The 9,400-nt window shown below is 47.5% G+C and overlaps 1 non-coding gene across 1 annotated transcript; it reads left to right on the forward strand.

Moving 5' to 3' along the window:
* The first annotated feature begins 943 nt into the window (after positions 1-943).
* Positions 944-1,021, forward strand: trnak-cuu (transfer RNA lysine (anticodon CUU)). The gene has a single exon. It is a non-coding gene; the product is annotated as a tRNA-Lys (tRNA).
* Positions 1,022-9,400: the final 8,379 nt, after the last annotated feature.

Here is a 9,400-nt window from a genome sequence, read left to right on the forward strand (position 1 = left end):
GCATCCACAGGCCTGTGGAGCAGAGAATTCCACAGATTCATAACCCTCTGAGTGAAGAAATTCCTCCTCATCTCTGTCTTAAATGGCCGACCCCTTAACCTGAGACTGTGTCCCCTGGTTCTAGACACTCCAGACCGGAGGATAAAACCTCTCAGCATCTACCCTGTCAATCCCCTTCAGAATATTGTGTTTTTCAATGAGATCACCTCTCATTCTTCTAAACTACCAGAGAGTATAGTCCCATTCTACACAATCTCTCAACTTAATACAATCCTCTCATCCCAGGAATCAATCTGGTGAACCTCTGTTGTACCACCTCCCAGGCAAGTGTATCCTTCCACAGATAAGGAGCCCAAAACTGTGTGCAGTACTCCAGGTGTGGTCTCACCAGGGCCCTGTACAATTGTAGCAAGACTTCCTCACTCTTGTACTGTGGGCTATATATTCGGTACTATGGGGCAACTTCAAACGGTGCTCCCTGGTAGTCTCGTGGTTAGGGTTTGGTGCTCTCATTGCTGTGGTCAGTCAGGGTTTGATTTTCGGTCAGGGAAAGCATTGTTACAGAGCAAGTTGATTAAAAATAATTCAAGTCTGTGAAATACTGAATAATTGTTTCAATCAACATTTATGCACCTACATGTATTGCACACTGAAGGAAATACAAATATATTTAGCCAGCGACTGTTGAATTTAATAACTTTTTATACAACCGTAGAATCAGCAGAAAAACAGGATATTCGCCCATAGTACTTATCTAAGGAAGGATATACTTGCCTTGGAGATGGTGCAACAGAGGTTCAACAGATTGATTCCTGGGATGAGAGGGCTGTCCTATGATGAGAGATTGTGTCGAATATGCCGATTCTCTCTGGAGTTTCGAAGAATTGGAGGTGATCTCGTTGAAACGGACAATATTCTGAAGGGGATTGACAGGGTCGATGTTGACAAGCCTGGCTAGCTCAGTCGGTAAAGCATGAGACTCTTAATCTCAAGGTCGTGGGTTTGAGCCCCATGTTCGTCGATTACTGTTCCTTAAAATTTATGTTGCTTTCACGGGAAAACATCATTAATGAACCCATAATCTTCTATTATTTAGAGATATTTAGAGCGCACCTTTCAATGCTTCACAAAACCATTCCTTTCTCGACAGCCACCCGCGATCATTTCCTGGTTTGGGAAGTAACTTTGATATCACCGTTTATAATTGAAATGGAGTAATTTTATGAAGTTAGATGGATGTCCCAAAGCACTTCAGAGTGGTGTCAAAACAAATGAGTTTGCAATTAAAAACACTGAATGTCAGAAGTGGGATTCGAACCCACGCCTCCAGACCTGAACGCAGCGCCTTTGACCGCTCGGCAATCCTGACTGTTGGGTCCTTCAATTACACGTTATTACTCAGGAAAGTTTCAGACCGGGCGCTTGTTCAGGGCTGCTGGAAGGCCCAGTGATTGGGATATCCTCTCCCCCAGGGTTTTCCTGAGCCTGTGATCGGTGCACGGGGAGCTTTGGCCCGGTTCCGAGGTAGCTTGCATCCCAGGGATGGACAATAACCCTCTGAGCTCTGGAACTGGGGAAGAGCGAATAATTAATGAGTTGTTTGTGGGTTTCAAATGCAACTTAGATCTGATGGTATAAACCGATAGTGTTGTTTCACAGAATGAAAGAAATGCGAACAGGGACAATCGAAATTTCAAAAACGGAACTTTAATAATTAGTGAAACTTTCACCCTTGATGAAGTTTTATCCCCGATCTGATTTTACACACTCTGTATTTGAGTATACTAGTTTTAAAATGTTCATTGCTCATGCGACAATGTATCCCGGACAGCTTTTGTTCAATTTTATTACAGTCACGTTTTTGCTTCACAAATAATGTTTCCGCACAGGCTCGAAACAGAGACCTTTCGCGTGTGAGGCAAACATGATAACCGCTACACTACGGAAACTACTGCTTAGCTCAGTGCCCAGAGAGAAGTGTTCAGCAACAAGCTGAAATGCTCAATCCCTCTCTCTGCAAAAAGTTCCTTTCACAAACATTTCTCTGAACGGAACTGCACCAAACAACAATGTTCTCCTTTCAAAGTCATTAAACTCCCCAATTCCCACATCTGCAATTTTAAGGACAAGGACTGAAAGCGCTTTGCGATCAGAAAATTGCCGGAAACCCCTGTGATTAATGACAGGGCTTTTGATGATTGATTTCCGTACACACCTTTGTCATGTATTGAACCCTTGGCGATCTGTATCATACCACCACCTGAGGGCCGACCTGTTGAAGTCCCAAGGGATTCCAGCATCCCTTGGCAGCACGGTATAGAAGCACTCTGGAGTCTTATTAAAGGAGCTAATGTCATACTTACTCATTGTTCACAGTACTCAGTTCATTCTTTATTATGAGCGTATCAATTGGCGACGAGACAACGAACAACCACGCGAAAATGCAAGTAACAGTTGGTATAACTTGATAACAGCACAGCTGGCAATGGTTGCGGAATATATTCGTGCAGCCAAAATGCACAATGACAACCTGGAACTGCACGGCACCGAATCTTCGGGGAAAAACAATTAAAGGATTTGGCCCTGAATGGGCTACGATCCACCAACCTTGCAGTTAATAGCTAAACGCACTAATCCATTGCACCACAGAGACTGATAGATGCAAGGCATCCCTGTGACATCTTCACAGAGCACAGCACACACAGCTTCCTAACATGCAGGCTGCTCTCTCGGAACTCTCCGGAAAGAGCCTGTTCTGTTTCATGATTAACTGTACAGTTGCAGTACACAATACGTCCACATCCACAGTGTGGAGCTACAAGCATTACATGCTGACAGACATTACAATCCCAAACTCGGGTGTCAGTCAGTTAAAGCTTCAGATTGCTCTGACCGGGATGGAACTTGTCCACTCTCAATTGTACTCTTCCCAAATAAAGGGTGGGACATTCATTGTGGATGTGTGGAAGCAGTCTGGTCCCGCACACTGCAGACACTTCCATGTCACCGCCAACCAGCTCTCCCACAACCGGTGTGATCGACCTTCCAGCCTTCCGGTGCCTTGTCTGTGACGAAGTATTCTGATTGTCCCGAAGCCGGTATCCTTTGTCATCTATAGGGTTTTAAGTTGTTTCGGTCATTTTTACCTGCTGGACAGTCGAGGCACAAATTGTAGAGTGGAAAACTTGCGTGGACCCCGGTTTTCGAGTGGTTGATTTTCCTGGTTGGGTCCGTCGGTCGCGGTGGTCCGGTTGATGCCTGTTACCAAGTCAGTTGGTATTGATGTTCCACTGATTGGTTTTTTGAAGTTCTTTTCTCCGATGTCGTGATGTCTCTTCCTGTGTTATCTCGCCGTTTGCTCTCGATCTTGATCTTGTTGGTCCAAAGTAATGGTCAGAAAAATATGTTGCTCTTGGTACGATAGGCCCCCAGTTATACTCTGAGAGGCTGCTTAATCTTCGTGCCAAATCTAACGTTTCTTTTGTTTAAGTTTTGCTGCCCATTGATTTTAGTGGTCTTCTTTGTACAAGTTTTGGCGGACTAGCTAACTGAGACTTGATTAAATGTTTTAATCTGGTGTTGATAGACTTTGGGACGGCGACACTCCTTCTTTATGAACTGATGAACTCTTGTCCATTGTAATAGCACTGCCTTGGCTTCGGGAAGTCTGAGCTGAGCCAGATATTTCGATACATGTTGAAAAGGTGTTGGAATATGGATGTGATATTTGGGTCCTGTGGGTGGGGTGGATAATGTTTCTTCCGTGGTCGATTGTTTAAATGCTAATGTTTTCTGGGAGCCTGACTATGGTTAAACAGCTCCCCCAGACAAACTGATGAGCTACAATATCCAAACTCTAAATCCCACCCCTCTGTCACTGCAGCTTTTCCCCACAGGCCCAAACATGCCTTTTAAAATCCCAAACTTGGTTAAGAATTGTAGATTTCTTCCATATGCTTTTTAGAATCCCAAACTTTATGTTTAATAGTCCTAAATCGAATTTCCTTTTCAGTGAGTCCAAACACTGGGGGGTTTCCATGAACTTTGGAATCTACATTGGCAGTCCCTCGGAATCGAGGAAGACTTGCTTCCACTCCTAAAGTGAGTTCTTTGGTGGCTGAACATTCCAATACTAGAGCCACAGACCCTATCACAGGTGGGACAGATAGTTGTTGAGGGAAGGGATGGGTGGGACAGGTTTGCCGAACGCTCTTTCTGCTGTCTACACCTGATTTCTGCATGCACTCGGCGTTGAGACTCGAGGTGCTCAGCGCCCTCTCGGATGCACTTTCTCCACTTCGGGCGGTCTTGAGTCAGGGACTCCTGGGTGTCAGTGGGGATGTTGCACTTTATCAGGGAGGCTTTGAGTGTGTCCTTGTAGAGTTTCTGCTGCCCACTTTGGCTCGTTTGCCATGAAGGAGCTCCGAGTAGTTCACTTGCTTTGGGAGTCTCGTGTCTGGCATGCGGACGATGTGGCCTGCCCAGCAGAGCTGATCGAGTGTGGTCAGTGCTTCAAAGCTGGGGATGTTAGCCTGAATAAGGCTGTTGATGTTGGTGCGTCTGTCCTCCCAGGGGATTTGTAGGATCTTGCGGAGACATCGTTGGTGATATTTCTTCAGCAACTTGATGTGTCGACTGTACATGGTCCATGTCTCTGAGCCTTACAGGAGGGCAGGTATTACTACAGCTCTGTAGACCATGAGACTGGTGGCAGTTTTGAGGGCCTGGTCTTCAAACACTCTTTTCCTCAGGCGGCCAAAGGTTGCACTGGCGCATGGAGGCCGTGTTGAATCTCGTCATCGATGCCTGCTCTTGTTGATAGGAGGCTCCCGAGATATGGGAAGTGGTCCATGGTGTCCAGGGCCGCGCCGTGGATCTTGATGACTGGGGGGTAGTGCTGTGCGGTGAGGACAGGCTGGTGGAGGACCTTTGTCTTACGGATGTTTAGCGTAAGGCCCATGCTTTCATACGCCTCAGTAAATACGTCGACTATGTCCTGGAATTCAGCCTCTGTATGTGCGCGGACGCAGGCCTTGGTGAGGCCACACCTGGAATATTGTGTACAGTTTTGGTCTCCTAATCTGAAGAAGGACATTCTTGCTATTGAGGGAGTGCAGCGAAGGTTCACCAGACTGATTCCCGGGAGGGCAGGACTGACATGTAAAGAAAGACTGGATCAACTAGACTTTTCTTCACTGGAATTTAGAAGAATGAGAAGGGATCGCATAGAACATATACAGGTCTGATGGGATTGGATAGGTTAGAGGCAGGAAGTATGTTCCCGATGTTGGGGAAGTCGAGAACCAGAGGTCACAGTCTCAGGACAAGGGGTAAGCCATGTAGGACCGAGATGAGGAGAAACTTCTTCACTCAGAGAATTCTGAACCTGCGGAATTCTCGAGCACAGAAATTTGTTGAGTCCAATTCGTTTGATATATTCAAAAGAGAGTTAAATGTGGTCATTACGGCTAAAGGTATCAAGGGTATGGAGAGAAAGCAGGAAAGGTATACTGAGGTGAATGATCAGTCATGATCATATTGAATGGTGGTGCAGGCTCGAAGGGCCGAATGGCCTACTCCTGCACCTGTTTTCTATGTTTTTATGTTTCTATGTTTCTATGCAAAGCCCAGAAAAAAAATGGTTGAAGTATCGACTCTGCCTCAGTTAGCATTTCTTTCATTGTGCAAAAGAAGGGGACGGGTTAATTAATGATGCAACCCCGTGAAGGCAACACAAAAGTTGAACAAAAAAACATACGGTGATTGGCAGGTGAGCGCTGCTTCTGACACCCGGTGGGAATGGGCGGGGATTTTAAGGCCCCTTGTATTGTGAAACCTTCCTATAGTCAAACATTTCCGATGTGCTATATCGACCTCGTGGCGCAACGGTAGCGCGTCTGACCCCAGATCACGTCGAGGTCACTGTTCTTCAGTATAATTCGGGAATTAATATTTTCTTTGCTGTTTGGCAATAACCAGACCCTTGCTCCAAGGTCTGTCTCACTGTTTCCCCGGTGTCAGGCAGAGATACTCCTGCTGCCCTCATTTATTTCATGTGAAAGGACACAAAAGTTCAAAATAAACCTGCAGTTGGCCACATACAGCATTAAGTAGTCAGGATGGCCGAGCGGTCCACGGTTCTGTGTTTAGGTCGCAGTATCCTCTGGAGGTGTGGGTTCACATCACACTTCTGACACTTCCTGTTTTTAATCATGAAGTGAAACTCATTGTTTGACACCACGACCAACGCCTTAAAAGTGGGATTTTGCAGTCCACCTGCTCGCTTAACACTTCCGTCTGACCTGGTGCTGAAAGTGGAGATGTTTCCGCAGTGCAGCAGTGAACACGTTCGCCTCACACGCGAAAGCTCACCAGGCGGGATTATTTTCTGGAGCTTTCTCCTCATGCATGCTCAGGGGCGAGTTTGTTCTCCTGTGAAATGTCATAAGATCATAAGCATGCCAGGATTAGGGGCTGGAGTACGCCATTCGGCCCCTCGAGCCTGGTCCACCATTCAAGAAGATCCTGGCAGTTCCTCGACAGCAAGTTTAAACATCTGGGGCGGAGCCAACAGGCACCTGGCTGTAATCAACGACAAAAAGGTGCATTTTGCAGAAGCCCAGCTAACTCAGTCAGTAGATCATGAGATTCTAAATCTCAGGGTCAGAGGTGCGAGCCCCACGTTTGGTGATTATTTTTCATAGAATTATATAATCAGAAGTTTACAGCACGGAAGGAGGCCATTTCGGCCCATCGTGACCGTGCCGGCCAATAACAGGCTCTCCAGCCTAATCCCACTTTCCAGCTCTCGGTCCATAACCCTGCAGGTTACGGCACTTCCGGTGCACATCCAAGCACTTTTTAAATGTGGTGAGCGTTTCTGCCTCTCCCACCCTTTCAGGCAGTGAGTTCCAGACCCACACAACCCTCTGCGTGAAGAAATTCTCCCTCAAATCCCCCCTACACTTTCTACCAATGACTTAAAATTTATGCCCCATGGTTGTTGACCTCTCTGCTAAGGGAAATGGGCCCATTCTATCCATTATATCAAGGCCCCTCATTATTGTATACACTTCAATGATGCCTCCCCTCAGCCCACTTTGTTCCAAGAAAAACAACTCCAGCCTATCCAATCTGTCCTCATAGCTAAGATTCTCCACTCCCGATAACATCCTCGAAATCTCCTCTGTAAGTCTCCAGTGCAATCACAGTCTTCTTCCTGTAAAGTGGTGACGAGAACTGCACGCAGTACTCCAGCTGTGGCCTAACCAGTGTTTTATATTCAAGCATAATCCACCTGCTCTCTTATTCTAGGCCTCGGCTAAAAAAGGCCAGCATTCTGTATGTCTTCTTAACCAGCTAATCCACCTTGCCTGCTACCTTAAGGGATCTGTGGACATGCACTCCCAGGTCGCTTTGTTCATCTACAATTCTCAATGTCCTACCATTTAATGTTCAATCTCTTTCTATTGTGTCTGTAAGCACTCAAGTAATGACTCCATGAGGCAAGGTATTGTACTTGAACTGTGGTGACCTTAGTCCATTTATTGTAGTTCCTGAGTGAGGGTACAGTATGGTGAGCTCCGTTTTATAACTGGTTACCTGTCGTGTACAGGTGACCCCTAGGTCTCCACCAGTTGCACTCTCTGATGGTACAGGCATAGTGTATACAGTGTGAAGGTACATCCAGTAGTCTTATGTAACTGTACATTGAGTGTACAGGGAGTTGACTTATATTATATATACACAACATCACTCTCCCCTTAGTCTTGTGCCACTGGCCTTTGCATTGTGTGCTCTGGCCCGAGACCCAAAGCTCTTGCACCTTGTCTATGCTTTGGCTTGGTTCTCTCCCTGTGGACCCCCAAGTCCTTATTGCCACGACATTGGGAAATGTTCAGCAGTGGATGGTTGGAGGTTGCAGTGGGGGTTGAGTGGGTTCTGGGTGTGATCCATGTGTGTCCATGGCTCCATACATCCATTCAGCCCCCCCATACATAGACCATGTGTGTGGCTCAACACCTGCAAGTGCAGACCTGTACAGACAGAAAGAACAAAAAAACATCGGATTAGTTACATCACTGTTTGGGTTCTACAGTAGTGGAACAAGTACATTTTACAGGTAAGGTACATACGTGGTATCACAGCCTTGCCCCTGGGTTGTGTAGGTGCAGGTGGGTGAGGACACTAGTTCCAGAGTAACCAGACTGTGTCCAGGTTGTCTGATTACGGAGCTGTGTCCCCTGCCAGCTGGGTGGGCTCAGATCGCTCACCTGGCTGAGTCTCAGAGCCTTTGCCGTTGCCTCGTGATGGGCAGAGCCACAGGAGTGTGTGGCCTCCCTGTCCTCCTTTGAAGGCTGCAGTGTCTCCCTGCTGCTCTTCAGCGATAGTGGGAGCCTGGTCATCCCAGGTCCCGTTGGGAGGGCAGGAGGGTGCTATCCGCTCGCTCCCAGTACTGGCCCTGTTTGCCAGAGAGTTAGAGCCGATCGGGGGCAGGGTACTGGTCGTGGTGCCTTTGCCGTCCGCTGATCACTGGCCCTGCAGCTGGTATGCTCCCTCTGTGTGTGGCCACACTCCCTGGGGTATCACATTGGTCCCGGAGGGGCAGGCTACATGATCGCTGGACCTGGGTGCTGACGGGAGGTTTCCCTTGGTTTTGTCGGCATGCTTGTAAATCCCAGCATCGCACGTCATCACTTCGTTGACTCTCACAATACTTTGGTTCTGACCGCAATCGCCTGACTTATCATGATTAGTTACATTTACAAACTTGAAATTGTCAGTTACATCTTTTACATATGTATCACCATCATCGCTGTATAAAGAGTGGAACTGTCCCTTTAATTGTGATGGGTTGCCGGTCTCCTTTAAGAGGGTCTTGCAATCTTTACCCCAATCCTGTTCGCCGCTCGGCATCACGTGTTGCTCCCTTGTGGTCTGGCTGCCGCCATCTTGACTTCAGGCCCTTCACCTCGTGGTTCGGACGCAATCTTCTTTCTCTCCATGAGGTAGGCTGCGGTGATCCTTTTCTCCCCAGGTTCTGCCACGGAAGCCGGGAAGTTATCTTCTGCGTGAATTTTCTTCCTCTGGAGTCCTGCCACTGGAGCCTGGAAGGTGAGGTCGAGTCGTTTGGGCTGGATCATCTCGCCGTTGGGTTGAGCGGTCTGTGTCGTCGCCTCACAGTCGAGTTGGGCGGTTGGTTTTTCAGGTGTTGTGCTGGATCCAACTTCGGGGCCATGAGGGATGTCGATCGCTGGAGGTTGGAGCTTTTCCCAGCTCCAATTGATCTTTTTCATCCACCTTCTTCCTAATAGCTTTGGACCATCACCAGCAATGATCCACAAAGGTAACCTGTGCATCTCGCCGCCATGGGACACCTGGACATCCACGCTGCCAACGA

This window comes from Pristiophorus japonicus, unplaced genomic scaffold (assembly GCF_044704955.1).
Source record: "Pristiophorus japonicus isolate sPriJap1 unplaced genomic scaffold, sPriJap1.hap1 HAP1_SCAFFOLD_147, whole genome shotgun sequence".
Classification (NCBI taxonomy): domain Eukaryota; kingdom Metazoa; phylum Chordata; class Chondrichthyes; family Pristiophoridae; genus Pristiophorus; species Pristiophorus japonicus.